The 22,138-nt window shown below is 34.7% G+C and overlaps 1 long non-coding RNA gene across 2 annotated transcripts in view; it reads left to right on the plus strand.

Moving 5' to 3' along the window:
• The first annotated feature begins 1,187 nt into the window (after positions 1-1,187).
• The window catches only part of LOC141494940 (uncharacterized), a 91,460-nt gene continuing 70,509 nt past the window's right edge, over positions 1,188-22,138 (plus strand). Inside the window, exon 1 of one of the 2 annotated variants that reach the window (XR_012470592.1) lies at positions 1,188-1,376. This is a non-coding gene — a long non-coding RNA (uncharacterized LOC141494940). Of the gene's footprint in view, positions 1,377-12,686; positions 12,766-22,138 lie in introns of those variants that run through there. The other variant, XR_012470591.1, reaches the window with a different exon arrangement.

Raw genomic sequence — 22,138 nt, forward strand, 5'->3', positions numbered from 1 at the left:
AAATGGTAGGTATTATTGTCTGGATCTTTCACAGTCATTTTGAGATAACGATGAGTTAGGAATCAATTAACCACAGGTCATCTTGCTAATACTGGAAGTTAAATGCTGTTATGTTATTAGGCAATTAAAATGGTTAGTACTGAATTGCATTCTAATATACTATGAAATGACATACTCATTACCTTCAAACATTTTAAAATCTAATTTAGTAGAAAGTGATAAAAATATACAAATAGCTATGATACAAGTTATTTTATGATTACACATAAAAATTATCCAGAGTGACATGAAACATTTTTAAGGAAGAGAAAAATATTCCTATATCTAACTTTTCTTAACTCCCTAATTTTAGTTCCTTCTCTCTGAGCTTGTTATCATTTTATGCTACATAAATCTTGTTTGCACAAAATTGCTTTCATGCCATCTTCCCTTTTAGATTATACACCTCTTAAGAACAAGGGTTTTTTTGCCTTTATTGTCATCTTTAGCATTTATAGCAGAGTCTGATACATGGGAAACTTAATAAGTATATGCTGATTTGATGTATTAGGTGACTAGGAAAAGTTTCATAGAAAATAGTTGCTGACTTCTGGTATCAAAATGACAGATTGAAGAAGTGATACTCTTAAGCCCTTTCAAATTCCCCTATAAACCATTAGAAGACTACCTCAGAATTGAAACAAGAGCAGGGAAACAACTTACCAGCACAACAGGAAAGGTCTATCTCACTGGATTGGAAAGTCCAAGAGAAGTAGCAACAGAAATCAGTCTTACCTCAGGGGCCTTTCATCAAAGCTTCAAGCCTAGAGTAATTCAGCAGTGAGTACCTACTCCCCTGCAAACCAACAGTGGTAAGCCAGCCGTCTGGTAAATGCAGAAAGGCTCCATCCAAATGATCCTTGCTCCAGCTTAAGCCACTTTCTCTGGCAACTTGCTCCAGCAAGCTACTAGCAAGACTTTAACCCTATTGCTACTAATGTCAAATCCTTGGTCAAAATCCAAGAGTAAGAACTGCCCTAGATCCTATCATCAAGAGATTCCTGTTTCCATAGAAACTCAGGAGTATGTGCTCATCCTTGGGGTAGATCTGCAACAAAATTACTCCTCCAGGGTCTGCTAGGAGAGAGGCCCTGTTTCTATAGCAATGTAACAGCAGGGTTCCATCTCCTGGGGAAGAACCAACAAGAAGATTCCTCCCTTAGGACCAAATACATGAAAGATTCTGTTACCATATACAAAGACCCTCCACTGGAGCAGTCATCAGCTAAACTCCACATCCAGGAAAGGCCAACAAGAGGTCTATATCCCTTTTAATCCAGCAATATCACTGCTGGATCAAAAAGAAAAAAGTATAACCCAAAGACATGCAGAAAAAGGTAGAGGGTGGGAGGAAGGACCTATTTATAGCAACTCTTTTTGTAGTGGGCAAGAATTTAACCTTTCCTTTGATTTTCAGAATTTCTAATTTGACATTTATTTGAGGATTTAAATTTTTTTTCTAAATTTTTACTTATATTCCCAATTCATTGTCTTGATTTTCCTCTATTTTATTGATATAAGTAATTAGAGATAAATATTTCCCCTTTCCTACCACTTTGGCTGCATCCCATAAACTTTATTATGTTATTTTGTTGTCATTTTCTTTTATGAAATTATTAATTATTTCCATGATTTGTTCTTTGATATCAGTTGTTTTTATACTTAAATTATATAATTTCTAATCAACTTTTAATCTCTTTCCATATGTGCTTACTATTTCTGCTTTCCTACATTTGGTTGTGAGGTTTTTATGTCATAATGTGTTGTTTATTGTTGAGAAAGCAGTATAATTCTTTTTTTTATTCAATTTTCTCTGCAGATCTAGCTTATGTAAATTTTCAAGAAATTATTCACCTCCTTAAATTCTATCTTGTTGATTTTTTGGTTAGATTTATCTAGTTATGAGATGGGAAAGGTGAATTACCCCACTAATATAGTTTTATTTTAGCATTTTACATACATATTTTGTTATATGTATTTACAAATTATTAGCATGAGGAATTAGGATTGAGGGGAAAAGACACATAAGAGGCACTTTTTTATAAAGTATTTATCAGATTCAGTAGGGGCGTTTTTTTCGGTTTTGTTTTGTTTTATTTTGTTTTGTTTTTCTTCCTCTGGTTGGGGATAATATAGTTCATAGCATTCTAATACAGTTGACCTAGCTCTCTGGACTACCAAGAGGAATTGCTTCCATCAAGGTTGTTCATCTCATAATGCTGATGTTTATTTGTACATTGTTCTCTTGACTCTACTCCTTTCACTCAGCATCAGATCCGATAAGTCATTCCATGCTTCTCTAAAGTCCAACTATTTATGGTTTCTTATAGAACAATAATATTCCATAGTATTCATGTACCATAACATGTTTAACTATTCCCCAATTGATGGGCATCCCCTCAATTTCCAATTCTTTGCCACTACAAAAAGAGTTGCTATGAATATTTGGGAACATGTAGGACTTTTCCCATTTTTTAAAATTTCCTCTGGACATAGTCCTAGAATTGGAATGGCTGGGTTAAAAGGTAAGAACAGTTTTATTGCTCTTTGGACACAGTTCCATATTGCTCTCCAGAAAGGTTGGTTCTCCAACATTCATCTCCCCAACATTAATTTTTTCCCTTTTTCTCATCTAGGATAATATAATAGTAATAGTATCCAATAATAATAATAATAATAATAATGCTATTATCTAATAATAATCTAATAATATCATCTCACACCTATTAGATGATCCTTCATAGTTATTTTAATTTGCATTTTTCTAATCAATGGTGATTTGGAGCATTTTTTCATATGATTATATATAGCTTAAATTTCTTCACTTGAAAACTGTCTGTTCATATCTTTTAACCATTTATTAATTGGGGAAGGACTTGTGACCTTATAAATTTGATTCAATTCTCCATATATTTTAGAAATGTGACATTTATTTTAGAAATGAGATCCATTACTCCATCTTTTAAGCAGTACCAGGCAGGTTTGATGACTGCTGCTTTATAGTATGGTTTTTGATCTGGTAGAGCTAGGGCCACCTTCCTTTTTTTTTTATCAGTTCCTATGCTATTCTTGCCCTTTTGTTGCTCCAGATGAAATTTGTGGCTATTTTTTCTAGCTTGGTAAAGTATTTTTTGGTAATTTGATTGGTATTGCACTGAATAAATAATTTAAGTTGGGCAGAATTGTCATTTTTTAATATTAGCTCAACCTAACCACGAGCATTTGACATTTTTCCAATTATTCAGATCTGACTTTATTTGGGTGAGAAGAGCTTTATAATTGTGTTCATAAAGTTTGTGGGTTTGTCTGGGAAGGTAGATTCCCAGGTATTTAATGTTGTCTACAGTTATTTTAAATGGAATTTCTCTTTTCATCTCTTGTTCTTGGGCATAGCTGTTCATATATAGAAATGCTGATGATTTATGTGAATTTATTTCATATCCTGCTACTTTTCTGTATTTGTTAAATATTTCAAGGACTTTTTTAGATGATTTTCTTGGGTTCTCTAGGTATACTATCATATCATCTACAAAGAGTGAAAGTTGTGCTTCCTCACTGCCTATTCTGATTCCTTCAATTTCTTTTTCTTTTCTTATTGCTACTACTAGCATTTCCAATACTATATTAAATAGTAATGGTTATAATGGACATCCTTGTTTCACCCCTGAATTTACTGGAAATGCTATGAGTTTATTCCCATTAAATCTATTATTTGCTGATGGCTTTAGATAGATACTATTTATTGTTTTAAAGAAAAGTCTATTTATCCCAAAAGTTTCTAGTGTTTTTAATAGGAATGGATGTTGTATTTTATCCAAGGCTTTTTCAGCATCTGTAGAGATAATTATATGATTTCTATTGATTTTATTATTGTTATATTTAATGATGTTGAATGCTTTCCTAATGATGAACCATCCCTGCTTTCCTTGTATAAAGCTAACCTGATCATGGTGTATTATCAAGGTATTAACTTGCTGTAGTCTTATTGCTAAAATTTTAAATAAGATTTTTGCATCAATATTCATTAGGGACATTGATCAATAATTTTCTTTTTTTGGTTCTTCCTGGTTTAAATACCAGCACTATATTGGTTTCATAATTGGAGTTTGGCAGAATTCCTTCCTTCCTTTCCTATTTTTAATTAGTTTATGTAAAAAATAGTAATTAATTGTTCCTTAAATGCTTGGTAAAATTCACTTGTAAATCCATCTGGACCTCAAGACTTCTTCTGAGGCATTTTATTGATGATTTTTTTCAATTTCTTTTTCTGAAATGCAGTTATTTAAGTAATTTATTTCCTTTTCTGGTAATCTGGGCAGTTTGTATTTTTTAAATATTCATCCATTTCACTCAAGTTGTCCAATTTATTGGCATATAGTTCAGCAAAGTAGCTCCAAATCATGTCTTTAATTCCTCCTCATTGGTGCTTAGTTCACCCTGTTTGTTTTTGATACTGGCAATTTGGTTATCTTTCTTTTTTAATCAGATTAACCAGAAGTTGGTCTATTTTATGAACTTTTTCATAAAACCAACTCACCAAAATTTTACTACCTTTCCCATTGGACTTTTCCTTTAGGAATTTAAGTTTTAGTTTATTTTCCCTTATACCTTCCCTTCCCTTTTATCCATTCCTTCTTCCTTAATCTTTCCCATTGCCTGCCCCCCTTCCCTATAGATGGTTAGATTTTTAAACCCAAGTAGTAGTGTATCTTAGTTCCTCACTGGGCTAAATCTATTGAATAGAATTTATTCAGCATTCACATTCTCCCTTCTTTCCCTCTAAAATTATAAATCTTTGTTCCTCTTCCCTTGGTGCTCTAATATTCTTAAATCAGGTATCATCAATCACAGTTCAATTATTTGATTGCCTGAGAAGTTCCCACTGTTATCAACATATTGTCACAGATTTTTTACTTGATCACTTGATAAGCAGCATGGACTCAAACTGCATCAAATTGAGGTGGCTAGGTGGTGAAGTGGATAGAGCACCAGCCCTGGAGTCAGGAGTACCTGAGTTCAAATCAGACCTCAGACACTTAATAATTACCTAGCTGTGTGGCCTTGGGCAAACCACTTAATCCCATTGCCTTGCAAAAACCTAAAAAAAATGATAAATTGCATCAAGTTATAATTATAAACATTTTTGCCTTGCCCCCTTTTCAAGTATCTTTCAAGTACACACAGTCCTATTCATGAGCCAAAGTATTATTCACAACCATATAATTTCTTAAACTATTTGTGCCCCTTCCCCCAGGCCTATTTTCTTTCACACTTTACCACCCCCACCCCCACATCAGGGTACTTAACAACTTGTTAAGTGAACCAAGGCCTACTGTCTCTCTCCCTTTACACTTCCCTCACCACCCAGGGTACCTTACATTTGTTAAGTGAACCTCAGGATGCTGATCTAATTAACTGGAAGAATCTTGAAGATCTCTAAATCCTGAGAGGCTCTGGAGGTCTCAATGAGACCTTTACAAATGATTTTAAGAAACAGTGACACTATCTCAGGTCCTTGAAGTTTATGATGTCCTTATTAAACAAGGTGCTTGGCACCTTGTGATTAAAGTGAGTCATAGTATAATGAGACACTTGAGTTAAAGTTAACACTCCTGCTTTTTTTCAGGGCTTTTTGTCTGAAACATAGTGATGTGATCTTGGACCTCTTCAATTGAGAGACAAGACCCAATTATACCCATATCCCTTTGGTTCATTCTCTTCAATTATATTCTACCCTCTAATTTTCCATAAAGAAGTAAAGTTCAAAAGAATTAAAATTGTTATATCTTACCTTTTAAGGACCAACATTTGTTTAAAACAATTTTGTTTTTTCAGTCCCCTTTTTTTTAAACTTTTATTTATGTAACTCTTCAGCCATGTATTTGGCTATTGAATTCTCTGTTCAGTTCTGGTCTTTGTGTCAGAAAGTTCTGAAAGTCCTATATTTCATTGAACATCCATCTTTTTCCCTGACAGAATATGATGAATTTTGCAGGGTAATACATTCTGGATTATAATCCCAGGTCCTTAGAACTCTGAAATGTTGTTCCAGTTCTTCTGTTCTTTCAATGTTGAGACCGATAGGTCTTGTGTTAGTCTGATTACATTCCCTTTGTAATTGAATTGTTTTCTTTTTTCTGCTTACAATATTCTCTCTTTTATTTGAGGGTTCTGGAATTTGACTATAACAGCCCTTGGAATTTTTATCCTGGGGTCTCTTTCTGGAGGGGTTCTGTGGATTCTTTCAATTGTTATATTGTTATCTTTTTCTAGTAGGTTGGGGGGTAGTTTACCCTTATAATTTCCTGCATCATGTTTTCCACATTCTTTTGTTGGTGTAGTAGCCCAAATGATTTGTGCATTATCTCTCCTGGATCTTTTTTTCCCAGTCATTCATTTTCCCTAGAAGGTACTTTACATTTTCTTCAGGTTTTTTCAGCCTGTTTATTTTGTTTGATGGAATCTTGTAGTCTTGTGGATACATTAGTTTCTAACTGTTAAATCATATATTTTAGGATTTTATTTTCTTCAATTGTCTTCTGTGTTTCCTTTCCATTGGCTATTTTTATTCTTAATGGAGTTGATTTCTTTGGTAAACATGTCACAATTTTCCTGCATGACTTTCATTTATTATTTCCATTTTTCTTCTTCCTCTCTTCTTTGATTTTTGAATTTTTTTTAAACTCTTCAATGAGCATTTGTATTTAAGTCCAATTTATAGACTGTTTTGATACTTCTCCTGTGATTGATTTCTTGATGCTTTCTTCTTCAGACATGGCATTGCTATGGAGTAATTTTCTATTTTGAGTGCTCTTTTAGCTTTTTTATTCATTTTTATTGCCATAGTTCTGCTCCTGAGGCATATGGAGTATAGATCCAAGCTTTTATTTTCCTGGGGCTGGAGTATGATCCCTGACTTCTTGTTGTTGGCCAAGATGTTACTGCAGTCTAGGCCTTGCCTTTGTAAAGGTTTGTTTTCTCATTTATGTCCAGGTTCTGACTTAACAGAGGATTGATTGTTCACAACCCAGTCCAGTCTTTTACCCTGTTGTTCTCCAGGATTCAGATTTTGTTTAGGGTAGGGATCCTCCATTCTGACTTACTATCCAGCTGCCAGTACCTCTGTTATTATTAAGCTGTAGGGACCTGGATTGTACTGTAGCTAAAAACCTCCTGCTGGATTCCCTACTCTCTTTCATCTCTGGACTTTACTTCCCCTTTCCCCCCCAAAGATACAAACCTTCACTGAAGATCTTCCACTATGTCTACAATTGAAAACTTCTTTGAATCTTCTCTTTTTCTTGGTGGAATGTGTAGTGTGATATCAGAGTAAAGTCTTCATTTATCTTTGGTAGGGAAAAGCTCCAGGAGGAGGTTAGATTTGAGCCACCATCTTGGTTCTGCCCCAGAAGTCCTAATATAGTTTTACTATCTATTTCCTCTTGTAATTCAACTTCTGCCTCAAAAATGTAGATGCTCTACCATTTGGTACATATATGTTTAGTATTGACATGACTTCCTTGTCAACAAAATATATAGTCTCTTTCTTTATCTCTTTTAATTAGACCAGGAGAATTAGAATTAATTAGAAACAGATGAATATTGTACAGAGTACCAGCAATATAGTTCATTTAAGAACTGTGAGTGCCTTAGCTTTCCTCAGAAATACAGTTCAAGGTAATTCCAAAGGAATAATGATGAAGAATACTACTGCTTCCAGAGAAAGAAATGATATTGATTGAATACAGACTAAAGCATGTTATTTTTCATCTTTTAGATCTTCTTATACAAAAGACTAATATGGAAATGTTTTACATGATTACCCATATATAACCTTTATCTGATTATTTTCCATCCTGGGGAAGGGAGCAAGTAGGGAAGGACTGAAGGAAAGAATTTGGAACTCAAAATAAAGCTTAAAAAATTTTTTAAATTGGAAGAAAAAATGAAATAGCTGCTATGGGAATTAGCTTTGGAAAAAAAGGGGAAATACATTATGTCAAAATGGTAGAAAATGGCTTTCTGCATACTCCTCTAATTTGAAGGGGGAAAAGTAGCATAAGACTGAATAATAAGAGAAGACAGAAACATCACAAAAGTCCAAAAATGTCAAAACAGAAAATTTAATATTACAAAGACAAATTTTTAAAACTGTGACCAAATCTTTCAATCCATGCTGACTGAAATTTTTCAGAGTTCTTCTTCATGAATTCCATCGTTGTGACAATCAATAACCATTTTTGTCCCTTTATTATAATTATTCAGTCTTAATTCTTCTTCAATCAATACGAAGTGACTAACTCCACTCTAAAACAGAAAGGAAATAAATGGATAGTAACATGCTGGTAAGGGACAAATGGACTGGTACCTATAACATTAGGAGATAAGAAAGGGAAGGATAAGTGATGGGATTAAAAAAAAAGAAAGATTGGGAGATCAGAGATTGTAAGAAAAGGGAAAACTTGGAATAGGATCAATAAGAGAATAGGAAATATTGAAGCCTAGAGTCCTGGGTTTTTAAGTCCTGGAATGTAACAATTAGAAGGAACTTCAGGGCAATAAAAACAAATTTATTCTTGACAGAACACTAGCCAAAATACAACCAATAAGTGGCCATCCAATCTTTCTTTGAAGTCCTTCAGTAGGAAGCTGTTTCCATTTTGTGATTCACTTGATCATTAAGGAAGTTTTTCTTAGCATTATATATATATATATATATATATATATATATATATATATATATATATATATAGACATTTTCCTTAATCCAATCTCTTCCTATTGTTCATACCTTAGTCCTCTGTTACCAAGTAAATGGAATCTTAATATTTCTTTTACATGGCAATCCTTGTAATACTTAAAGACAACTATATTTCCAACTATACCTTTTCCTTTTCAATCTCAATGCCCTCAAATATTTCAAGAGATCCTTAGAGATTCTCATGACAAAACCTCTAAATACCCTGACTTCCCTGATCCAAATTCACTTTATCTTATTAATCAAGCATAAAATCAGTTATCTAGGGCAGAACAAGAGTGCAGATGTGATCTAAGTAGGATAATAGAGATCTACAAAGGGTATGGTAAAAGGTCTGTAGAAGAATGGAGAAAGATAAATAGGTAAAGTCAAAAACGAGCATTTAGTTGCAGAAGAAATGATAGCATATGAGAAGAAAAAAATTGATATCCCAGTCAATGGTTGTGATTGAAAACTGAAGTGGAGAACAGTGTTAGCTGCACATTCCCAGATGACCTAAGATGGAGGCATACCATTTATTTGAGGATACGACCTGTGATGAAATGGATAGAGGAGCTTCTTTCCATTTGTCACTCCTTGGCAAATCAGGCACCATGAACTAAACTGGTAAGGGAAGGGAAGGATATGATCCCTTACCCTTCCCTTTTTACTATGTAGTACAAGAAAAGTCTTGGGTTATGTTTTGGTCTGTTTGTACTAATAATTGTACATATTCTATAGCTTATACAAAGAAAATAATAAAATGTACACTGTGATAAATTAAATAAAATATTAATATAATTGATAGTAGAATCAAAAGGGAGCCGCTGGAATTTGTTAAGGAAGGCAGTAAACTTAGTAATTCCTGTAATGAAGATCACTCTCACAAAGTATATGACTTGGAATCCTCTCTCAAATATTGGTTGTGTGAAAATGGACAAATCATCTACCCATTCATTCATTTACTCCCTCAATCATTCACCAACCATTTTAAAGTGTTTATTATGTTCCAGGACTGTTATAAATTCTGAATATATAATGACAAAAATGGTAATGATCTTTTTTCCCAAAGAGTTCCTATGACTGGGAGAGCAATCTGTAACAGATAAATAAAAGCAAAATATTATTAAATACATCATGCTGTGGTATGGTTTGTTTAGTTTCCACAATTCAATATGAAACTATTCCTGAAGGCTAAGAATAGGACCTATCAGGAAAAGCTTCAAGTAGAAGACAGAACCTTAGTTAGTCTTTTGGAAATCTAGGGATTCTAAGACCAAGAGAGAGGAGAGAATACAATCTGGTACTGGGTGGGGGGTGGGGGGGTGAACCTGACAAAGATATAAAGATCTAAAAATGTCACTGCAAAATTGCAAATAGGACTGTCTGACTGGAATATAGAGAATTGGGTATAACAAGCCTTCAAAGGTAGACTGGAGCCAAACTGCAGGACTTTAACTGTTGAAGTATATACATACATACAGAAACATACATTTATACATACTTATATAACTCTGTGTAGGTAATAATAAATAAATAGATATACTAATTAATAAATAAATATAAATAATAAATAAAATATATAAATATAAAAATAAACATATACATATATGTGCCATTAAAAAGATGATATTGCTCTCAATAATAATAGAAAAATGTAGAAGATGGGTGTGTTTCATGGTAAAAAATAATTTTATTATAATCAGCAATTCCAAATTCAAACCATACATGGCTGCTCATCCTGTGTGACACTCTCTATCCCTCCCAAACAAAACAAAAAAGGATGAGGAGAGGTAGAACTCTTACTCATTGATCCATGCCCTTAAGCAAAAAGTAAATGTATTACAAAAATTTATTGAAAATAAATATAGACAATAAATATGGACTAATTTATTTAATTGTTTGTAGCATCAAAGTAAATAGTTCCTAAAGAAATCAATCAGTGCTATGAAAAAAACTGACATTTTGTGATTAAGAATGACTCCACCTCCAGAAGGTGAATCACATATCAGTGGCAAGGAATCATAGTTTTGAATCACTGTAGCATATTGTCAGACTCAACAGTTCATCTTCTTGCTCCTAAAAGCATTCACATCAAGTATCAATGACTCCCTCTTCTTTAGTATGAAAACCAATCTCCTCTTAATTGTTTTAAAACTCTTCACAGTCTGTATCCTTTCTGTCTTTCCAGACCTAAGGATTCTTTATTCTTCTTCTCATGCTCCATTCTAAAGTCAAACTGTACCATTTGCTTTTCCTATAGATTATATTTCATTTATATACTCTGAAACTTTGCACAGATTATGTCCCTTAAAGGAAAAAATAATCCAAAAGGATGACTGTTGTGCTTTTTTTATTTCACTCTTAACTCTTAGAATAGCTTCCTTTAAGTCTCAGCTCTTCAATGAGGCTATGCTCACCATAATTACTTTGAGCAAATCTTCTATTTAGACTTGTATAGTTTATTTCTTATGGAATGTGAGCTTCTTGGGAGTAGAGATTGGCTTCATTTTCTTTATTCACAGTTTTTGCGGTGGTTCTAGTATACTTCTACAGTGGTAGAGAACACCAGATGCAGTAGCACTGTAGTGTAAGAAAATGTCTCTGAATTTATAAATTTCTATTGTTAAAGAAAGATATCTAGGAATTGGAGTAATTTAGGATTTGCTATCATCTTGTTTTTTTTTATTTCAGCCTCTATTTTTGCTATAGTAGAATGGAATCAAAATATGATGCCTAGACTGGAATTCTGAACAATGATATTTGTGGTAATAATCTTCTATTTTGTTTAGTTTTTTTCCTCAAAACCCTATAAGTTTTCAAATGGCAGTATGAATGATTTAAACCAATAATACTTGATTGGGAATGTTCCTTGGTGAATGAATATTGATTGAACATCAGCGATTTTATCATTTATCAATTACTGATAAAAATAAATAAAACAAAATTTGCATATTTCACCCTCCCCCCACCTTACCCTCAGTCGGATTACTAAAGAGTTATTTGACTCTAATGCATGATTGGTTTTAGGATTCCTTATCTGTTTAGATCTTCATTTGTCCCTCTTAACTAACAGCATATTTCTAGGCTTAGAGTAAATTAGTACAATGGCTAGATTCAGGAACAATGACAACAAATACCACTTTTAAGATCCAAGTTCCTTGGAAAAGACTCTGGGAAACCAATTCACAACTTCCTGTCACTGGACTGGGTTAATAGCATAAATGCCTTGAATGCTGATTCCAATGGGTAAGAGTCAGTTTCTTTTAAAGTGTCTTTTTGCCATTGCATTGATGAATGGAAGCTTTTGCCCAAGGAACCATGCTCCACTTTCATAACCTTGCCTGTAGAAATTTTAACTATTTGCCTGTTATAATCATGAGGGCTGCCTGTCAGTTTGAAAATATTGGCAATGAATCTTGGATAAAATATGATTCAAAGTAGAGATTATTGATATGACCAAACAGCACTAGATTTCTACCTTGTATTACAGATGTCTTTGAGCAATTGAAAATACCAGAGCTTTTTAAGGCAACTGGACATTGATCCCTAAATGTAATGATATTCTTGAGCTTTTCTCTTAAGGTGGATGACACACACTAGACATTTTTTGTTGCTGTTGTTCAGTTATTCAGTCATGTCTGACGCTTTGTGATTCCATGGATCAGCATTCCAAGGCTGTTCAATCCTACACTATCTCTCAAAGTCTATCCAAGTTCATGATTGCTATTTTCATGATAATTGTTCACTGACTAACTCACTGACAGATATTAATATTCAAGGTGTTATACTATGACCTGGAGCACATTCTTGGGCTTTACCAGCAAAGTACCTGACACATCAGTACATAACAGTGCCTCTCACATTAATTTGACATAATAAACTCTCTTTTTTTTTAGGTTTTTGCAAGGCAAATGGGGTTAAGTGGCTTGCCCAAGGCCACACAGTGTCTGAGACTGGATTTGAACCCAGGTACTCCTGACTCCAAGGTCAGTGCTTTATCCACTAAGCCACCTAGCCTCCCACATAATAAGCTCTTGATAAATATTTGTTGATGGACTGACTGATAAATATCACCCAGGGCTGTGCTGAAACCAGTTTGAAATGGATTTTGAAAGTCAATTGTTAAAATTTCAATGTAAACATTTTTACCTTGAATATTGACAAATGCTATGAATCATACATTTTTGTCAATTATTTAGATCTAAGAAAGTGATAGAGAAAATATTGTGTATTAACTTCAAAATTTTTCATATATTTATATTTGAAATATCTGTATATTTTTTAAGGAAGTCAATTATTAAACATTTAACAGTATACCATTGCTTAAAGTCATGTGAATGGAACTACTATGGGATTTCTTTAACTTTCTTCTAATTGATTTTTTTCCAAAAGATATTTTATTTTATTTTTTCAAATTACAAGTTATGAAAGTTTTTCATCCTCCACATTTATATGCACATTTTTATGTTACATAATTTCCTTCTACCCTCCCTTCCCACCCCTGTCCCCTCAGCAGCCAATAGTCTGGTAAATGTTACATTTACATATTTGTGTTTTACATGTATACAGATTAGTCATTTTCTGTATGAAGAATTGAGATTTAGAGAAAAGAAACAAAACCATGGAATAGGAAAGAAAAACATAAATTTTTAAAAAGTAAATAAAGTGTCCATTCAGATTCTGTAGGATTTTTTGTTTGTCTATTTTCCTCTGGATGTGGATAACATTATCCATTGCAGGTCTCCTAAGGTATTCCTAGCTCTCTGAACTGCTGAGATGAGTTGCATCATCATGGTCTACCAACTCACCAAGCTTTCGTCAATGTGTACAATGTTCTCTTGTTCTCCCTTTACTCAGCATCAATTGCTGTAATGCATTCCATGCTTCTCTAGAGTCCAACTATTCAGGGCTTCATATAGAACAATAACCCTCCATAACATTCATATACCATAACTTTTTCAGTCATTCTCCAATTGATGAGCAACCTCTCAATTTCCAGTTCTTTGTCACTATAAAAAGAACTGCTATAAATAATTTGGAACATGTGGGAGTTTTTCCATTTTTTATGATTTCTTCTGAATATAAGTGTGGTATTGTTATTACTGGGTATGATCAGTTTTATTGCTTTTTGGGCATAGTTCCATATTACTCTCCAGAATGGTTGGATCAGTTCACAACTCCACCAACAGTGCATTCATGTCCAAAATTTCCCACAACTTCTTCAATATTGATTGTTTTCCCTTTTTGTCATCTCAGTCAATCTGATTGTGTAAATTTTTTTTTCTTTTTTGTATTTAATATTTATTTATTCTCATTTTGTACAAATAATGTTTTTATACATTAATAAAATATTCTTGTTTAAGAGGAAAAAAATATCCCCTACCCCCAAAAAATACACTTGCTTGAATGATAAAGCAAAGGGGAGAGAAAAAAATTAAAATTAAAAAAATAGTAATAATTGTAGGTATGGCCAAGTGGTGCAGTGGACAGAGCACCAGCCCTAGAGCCAGAAGCACCCAAGCCCATATCCAGCCCTGTTCACCCAACAATCACCTAGCTGTATGACAAGCAAGCCACCTCAACCCCACTGCCCTGCAAAAACCAAAAAAAGAAAAAAAAAAAGACCCAAAATAAAATAAAATAGTAATAATAGTAGGGGTGGCTGGGTGGCGGACACAACATTTGCCCTTGAGCCAGGAGCACCCGGTTCCAAATCCAGCCTCAGACACCCAACAATCACCCGGCTATGCGGCCACAGGCAGGTCACCCAGCCCCATTTGTCCTGCATCCCCACCCCAAGATAATAATAATAAAAAAATGTGCTTAAGTCTTTGTTCCAACACCAACAACTCTGTCTCGGGTGGAACACATTCTTTATAAGTCCATGGCAAAAGTTACTTCCATATTTTTCCACTGTTGCCAACTCCCTCTTTTTGTATTTCTCCACTACCATGTACTATATTTTCTCACTCCTTTCACTCTGACTCTCCTGTAGGGTAGCTGAGTGGGTCAGCAGACAGATCCCTGGTCCTGGGGCCATGAGGCCGTGAGCCCCTATACCACCCCTTAGGCCCAGCATCCACCTGATCCTATGGGCCCAGACAGGTCATCCAATCCCAGCCCCTTGCAAGAAGTAAAAAAGAAAATGTGTTATATCTGACCACTCTCCCCACCCATGGTCTATCCTCTCTACCATCACTCACATCACCCCCCTTCATCCTGTCCCCCTCCTCTCCTTCTTACTCCAGATGCCTATACCCCATTGAGTATATGTGCTGTTTCCTCTCCTAACCACCTCTGACGAGAGCGAAGATTCCCTCATTCCCCCTTGCCTTCCCCACTTCCATATCATTGCAATAGTTCATTGTAATAAAGAAAAATCTTATTCTATGAAATAATCTTGACCTATTCCCCCTCTCCTTTTTCTTTCTCACATTACATTTCCCTTTTTTTCCTATTGACTCCATTTTTCCACCATATTTTATCTTCAAATTCAGCTTTGTCCTTTGTTTCAACTATAAATGCTCCTTCTACCTGTTCTATTAACTGAGAAGGTTCATATGAGTATTATCAGTGTCATTTTTCTATGCAGGAATACATGCAGTTCATCATCATTAAGTCCCTCATATTTTCCCCTTCTCCTCCACTATGCTTCATCTGAGTCCTATATTTGAAGATCAAACCTTCTGTTCAGCTCTGGCCATTCCAGCAGGAACATTTGAAATTCCCCTGGTTCATTGAAAGTCCATCTTTTTCCCTGGAAGAGGACCAGCCTTGCTGGGTAGTTGATTCTCTGTTACATTCTAAGCTCTTTTGCCTTCCGGTATATCATATTCCAAGCCCTATGAACTTTCAATGTAGTTGCTGCTAAGTCTTGTGTGATCCTGACTGCAGCTGCACAATATTTGAATTGTGTCCTTCTGGCTGCTTGTAATATTTTCTCTTTGACTTGGGAGTTCTGTAACTTGGCTATAATATTCCTAGGGGTTGGTATTTTGGGATCTCTTTCTCAGGGAGATCAGTGGATTCTCTCCATTTCTATTTTGCCCTCTGCTTCTAGGATATCAGGGCAATTTTCCTGTAGTAATTCTTTCAAAATGATGTTAAGTCTCTTTTCCTGATCATGACTTTCAGGTATTCCAATAATTTTTAAATTATCTTTCCTAAAGCTGTTTTCCATATCAGTTGTTTTTTCAATGAGATGTTTCACATTTTCTTCTAATTTTTCATTCTTTTGGTTTTGAAGTATTGAGTCCTGATTTTTAGTAAATTCATCAATCTCCCTGAGTTCTATTCTGTGTCTGAAGGATTTGTTTTCCTCAGAGAATTTTCTTATCTCTCTTTCAGTCTGGCCAATTTTGCTTTTTGAGCTCTGTCATAGCCTCAGCCCAATTTCTATTTTTCTTGGAGCCTTTAGATGCAGGAGCTTGTGCTTCCTCATCTTCAGATTGAGTGTTTTTATCCTTCTTGGGCTCATGTGCAAAATATTTCTCAATGGTGTTCATCTTTTTCCTTTGCTTTCTCATTTTCCCAGCATAGGGCTGTTTTGGGGGTGCTTCCTGAGCTTTTGGGACACCCCCACAAGGATCTCAGTGTGTGAGGCTCTGTCCTCCTTCCTGGTCAGTGAATGACCATAAGCGTTCCCCTCTGCCAGGAGGCTGAGGTGGGGGGGGGGGGGTCCTGCTGTTCTGTGGGGGGGCCTAGACTGCAATCAGGATCTGAATGTGGTCAGAGCCACAGAGTCCTGTTCCAGGGGCAGAGGACAGAGTTCTGCAGTCTCTCTTCAGTCCCCTCCCTCAGCTCAATGGGCTTATGCCCTGGGGGCTCCTGCTTACTGGCTCTGCCTGCTTATGTTTCCTGGGTCTGGGCTGCAGTGGCCATGCTGCTTGCTGTGTGCCCTGAGGGCTGGGCTTCATGTGCTCCCTCTAGCAGAGGTCCCCAAGCTGTTCCTCCAATTTATGCCCAGTGCTCCCCAGGCCATAGGTCAAGAAACTTTCCTGCTGCTGTGAGCACTGATCCCAGCTCCCTGAGGCTGCCTCCAGGAGGCTGAAGTTTTTTCTCTCTGGCAGGCTGCCCCTCCAACCTCGGGGAGCAGAGTCTTTCTGCTCTTTTCCAGGTTACCTTGAGTAGGAGAACTGCCTCACTGGGTCCCTCTGTGGGTTCTGTCTCTCGAAAATTTATTTAGAGTCCTTAGTTTCAAAAATTTATGAGAGAGTGCCTAAGACATGATCCGCTCTTGTTGCTGATTGTGTAAAAAATTAACAAAACAACCATATAGTTGATTTAATTTGAATTTCTCTAATCCATAATGATGTGGAGCATTTTTTCATATGATTATATATAGCTTTAATTTCTTCATTTGAAAACTGTCTGTTCATATCCTTTGACCATATACTAATTGGCAACATGAAGCTAGCATGCTCCCAGTAGTTTTCCCTACACAATGTTAAATGAAGCCTTTGTATAGATAAAAAAAGCTACAGATTCCATCAAAAAAGCACAAGATTGAAACAAATTTTTAACTGAAGACATTCTGGGGGATCTTCAGTGAAGATTTGTCTCCTTGGGAGAAAATGGGAAGTAAAGCCCAGCGGGGTAAAACAGTGGGAAAGCCAGTGGGAGGTTTTTAGTAACATAGCAGTCCAGAGCCTGACAACAGCATTGGTACTGGCAGATAGATAGCAAGTCAGCAGGGAGGGATCCAACCCCAAACAAAGGAAACAATAGGGCAAAAGACAGGATGGGTTGGAAACAAACTACTGCCTATTCAGAAACTGGATATAAAGAAGCAAACATCTTGAACAGCATTAAGCCAGGCATCATCAGACCCCAGCCCCAAATACCCAAATAGCTCATATATACTAGGAACAGAGCTCAAATAAGAAAAATAAGCAAAAAAGCAGAAAGAGCACTAATCATAGAAAGGTGCTATGCAGATAAAGATGACAATGACACCTCAGAAGAAGAAAGTACATGAGAAATCTCAGAAGAGGCTATGAATTGGGTTTAAATCCAAAAGCTCATAGAACAGTTTATTTTTTATTTTATTTTTTAAAGAAAAAGTTTATTTATTTCTTTTGAGTTTTACAATTTGAAGTTTATTTATATTTTATTTTTAAAAGAGTTATTTATTATGTATTTTACAATTTCCCTCCATTCTTGCTCCCCCCCACACAAGGTATTCTGTTAGTATTTACTTTGCTTCTGTGTTATACATTGATCTCAGTTGAATGTGATGACAGAGAAATCATATCCTTAAGGAAGAAAAATAAAGTATGAGATAGTAAAATTACATAATATAATGCTTTCTTTTTCTAATTTGACGCTAATAGTCTTTGATCTTTGTTTAAAGTCCATAATTCTTTCTCTGGATACAGATGGTATTCTCCATTGCAGATAGCTCAGAATTGTTCCTGGTTGTTGCACTGAAGGGATGAGCAAGTCCATCAGGGTTGATCATCACCCGATCTTGATGTTAGGGTGTACAATGTTTTTCTGGTTCTGCTCATCTCACTCAGCATCAGTTAATGCAAATCTTCTCTAAGCTTCCCTGAATTCCCATCCCTCCTAGTTTCTAATAGAACAATAGTGTTCCATGACATACATATACCACAGTTTGTTAAGCCATTCCTCAAATGATGGACATTCAATTAATTTCCAAATTTTTTGCCACCACAAACAGGGCTGCTATAAATAGTTTTGTACAAATGATGTTTTTATCCTTTTTTATCATCTCTTCCCAGTAGTGGTATTTCTGGGTCAAATGGTATGCACATTTTTGTTGTCCTTTGGGCAAAATTACAAATTGCTTTCCAGAAAGTTTGGATGAATTCACAGCTGCACCAACAATATGTTAGTGTCCCAAATTTCCCACAACACTTCCAACAATGATCATTTTCCTTTCTGGTCATATTGGCCAGTCTGAGAGGTGTGAGGTGGATTTCAGAGATTCCTTAATTTGCATTTCTCTAATAAGTAATGATTTGGAGCAATTTTTCATATGACTATGGATTGCTTTGATTTCCTCAGTTCTAAATTGCCTTTGCATATCCTTTGACCATTTATTAATTAGGGAATGGCTTGTTTTTTTGAAAATTTGACTCAGCTCTCTGTATATTTTAGAAATGATTCCTTTGTCAGAAATACTAACTGCAAAAATTGTTTCCCAATTTACTACATTAGTTTTGATTTTGGTTACAGTAGTTTTGTCTGTGCAAAACCTTTTTAATTTAATGGAACCAAAGTAATCTAGTTTGTTTTGAATGATGTTCTCTATCTCTTCCTTAGTCATAAATTGCTTCCCTTTACATAGATCTGACAGGTAAACTAATCCTTGATCTTCTAGTTTGCTTATAATATTGTTTTTTGTGTCTAAATTCTGTATCCATTTGGATCTTATCTTGGTATAGGGTGTGAGGTGCTGGTCTAATCTAAGTTTCTTCCATACTACTTCCAATTTTCCCAACAGTTTTTATCGAAGAGGGAGTTTTTATCCCAATATCTGAACTCTTTGGATTTATCAAACAGCAGATTTCTATAATCATTTACTTCTGTTGCAACTAGTATATTCCACTAATCCACTGCTCTATTTTTTAGCAAATACCAGACAGTTTTGAGGACCAATGATTTATAACATAATTTTAGATCTGGTAAGGCTAAGCCACCTTTTTCTGCACTTTTTTTTCAATTGAATCCCTGGAAATTCTTGACTTTTTATTTCTCCATATGAATTACTTACAACTTTTTCTAACTCATTAAAGTAATTGGTGACTGGGAGGGTGCTAAACAAGTAGTTTAGTTTTTGTAGAATTGTCATTTTTATTATATTAGCTTGACCTATTCATGAGCAGGCATTTAAATCTAATTTTATTTGTGTGAAAAGAGTTTTGTAATTGTTTTCAAAAAATTTTTGAGTCTGCCTTGGCAGATAGACTCCCAGGTATTTTACTTTGTCTGAGGTTACTTTGAATGGGATTTCTCTTTCTAGCTCTTCCTGCTGGCTGTATCTTGCTAGTCATATATAGAAATGTTGAGGATTTATGAGGGTTTATTTTATATCCTGCTACTTTGCTAAAGTTAATTGTTTCTAGTAGCTTTTTAGATTCTCTAGGTATACCATCATATCATCTGCAGAGTGAAAGTTTTGTCTCCTCCTTCCCTATTCTAATTCCTTAAATTTATTTTTCTTCTATTATTGTTGAAGCTAACATTTCAAATGTGATATTGAATAGTAGTGGTGATAATGGGCATCCTTGTTTCACACCTGATCTTTTTTGGAATGTCTCAAGTCTATCACCATTTCATATAATGTTTGTTGATGGTTTCAGATAGATACTGCCTATTATTCTAAGGAACAAACCATTTATTCCGATATTCTCTAGTGTTTTTAGTAGGAATTGGTGATGTATTTTGTCAAAAGCTTTTTCAGCATCTATTGATATGATCATATGATTACTGATAGGTATGTTATTGATATAATTAATTATATTATCAATTTTCCTAATATTGAAACAACGCTGCATTCCTGGGATAAATCCTACTTGTTCATGACGTATTATCCAAGTGATACCATGCTGTAATTGTTTTGCTAAGATTTTGTTTATGATTTTGGCATCTATATTCATCAAGGAGATAGGTCTATAATTTTCTTTCTCTGTTTTAACTCTTCTTGGTTTAGGGATCAGCACCACATTGGTGTCATAGAAAGAGTGGCAGAGTTCCATCTTTACTTATTTTTTCAAAGAGTTTGTATAGAATTGGAACCAATTGAACCTTAAATATTTGATAGAATTCACTTGTGAATCCATCTGGCCTTGGAAATTTTTTTCTTAGGGAGTTCAATAATGATTTGTTGAATTTCTTTTTTCTGAGATAGGGTTATTTAAGTTTTTAATTTCCTCTTCATTTAATCTGGGCAACTTATATTTTTGTAAATATTCATTCATTTCACTTAGATTGTCAAATTTTTGGCATAGAGTGGGGTAAAATAATTTCCAAATTATTACTTTAATTTCTTCCTCAATGGTGGTGAGTTCCCCTTTTCATTTATGATATTAGCAATTTGGTTTTCTCCTTTCTTTCTTTCTTTTAATCAAATTGACCAGAGGTCTGTGAAGTTTGTTGCCTTTTTCTTAAAAACCATCTCTTGGCTTTATTTATTGGTTCAATAGTTTTCTTGCTTTTGATTTTATTAATTTATTCTTTAATTTTTAGAATTTCTAATTTGGTATTTAATTTTTGGTTCTTAATTTTTCTTTCTCTAACTTTTAGTTGCATATTTCATCCATTGATTTCTTCTTTCTCTAGTTTATTCATTTAAGCATTTAAAGATATAGTATACCCTGACAGATGTCTTGAGTGTATTCCCATAGATTTTGGTATGTTGTATCATCATTGTCATTATCTAGGCTGAAATGATTAATTCTTTCTATAATTTGTTGTTTGATCCACTCATTCTTTAAAATGATGTTATTTAGTTTCCAATTAGTTCTAGGTCTATATCTCCCTGGCCCAGTATTGCATGTGATTTTCATTGCATTGTGATCTGATAAAGATGTATTCATTATTTCTGCATTTCTGCAATTGATCATTAGGTTTCTATGCCCTAGTACATGGTCAATTTTTGCGTAAGTGCCGTGTACTGCAGAAAAAAGTATATTCCTACCTATCCCCATTCAATTTCCTCCATAAGGCTATTATATCTAGGTTTTCTAACAATCTATACACCTCCTTAACTTCCTTCTTGTTTATTTTATGATTTGATTTATCTAAATCTGAGAGCAGGAGGTTGAGGTCTACCACTAGTAGAGTTTTGCTGTCTATGTCTTTCTGTAGTTCTTTCAGCTTCTCCTCTAAGTATTTGGATGCTGTCCCATTGGGTGCATACATATTTAGTATTGAAATTACTTTATTGTCTATGGTACCTGTTAGGAGTATATAGTTTCCTTCCTAATCTCTTTTAATGCTATCTATTTTTGCAGCTGCTTTGTCTGAGATAAGAATTGCTACCCCTGTTTTTTTCACTTAAGCTGAACCAAAATATATTTTGCTCCAACCTTTTACCTTTATTCCACATGTATCTCTCTGCTTTAAATGAGTTTCTTGTAAGCAGAATATTGTAGGATTCTGGTTTTTAATCCATTCTGCTATTTGCTTATGTTTTAAGGGAGAGTTCATCCCATTCACATTCAAAGTAAAAATTAATAACTCTTTATTGCCCTCCATGCTATCTTCCTTCTGCTTGTATTTCCCCCTTTTTTCCCTTTATCCATATTCCCCAGTATTTTGTTTATGAATGCCACCACCTTCAGTGTGTTTACCCTCTTAATTCAACTCCCCTTTCCTTTTTTCCCATTTCCC

This window comes from Macrotis lagotis, chromosome 8, assembly GCF_037893015.1.
Source record: "Macrotis lagotis isolate mMagLag1 chromosome 8, bilby.v1.9.chrom.fasta, whole genome shotgun sequence".
NCBI classification, from domain to species: Eukaryota; Metazoa; Chordata; class Mammalia; order Peramelemorphia; family Peramelidae; genus Macrotis; species Macrotis lagotis.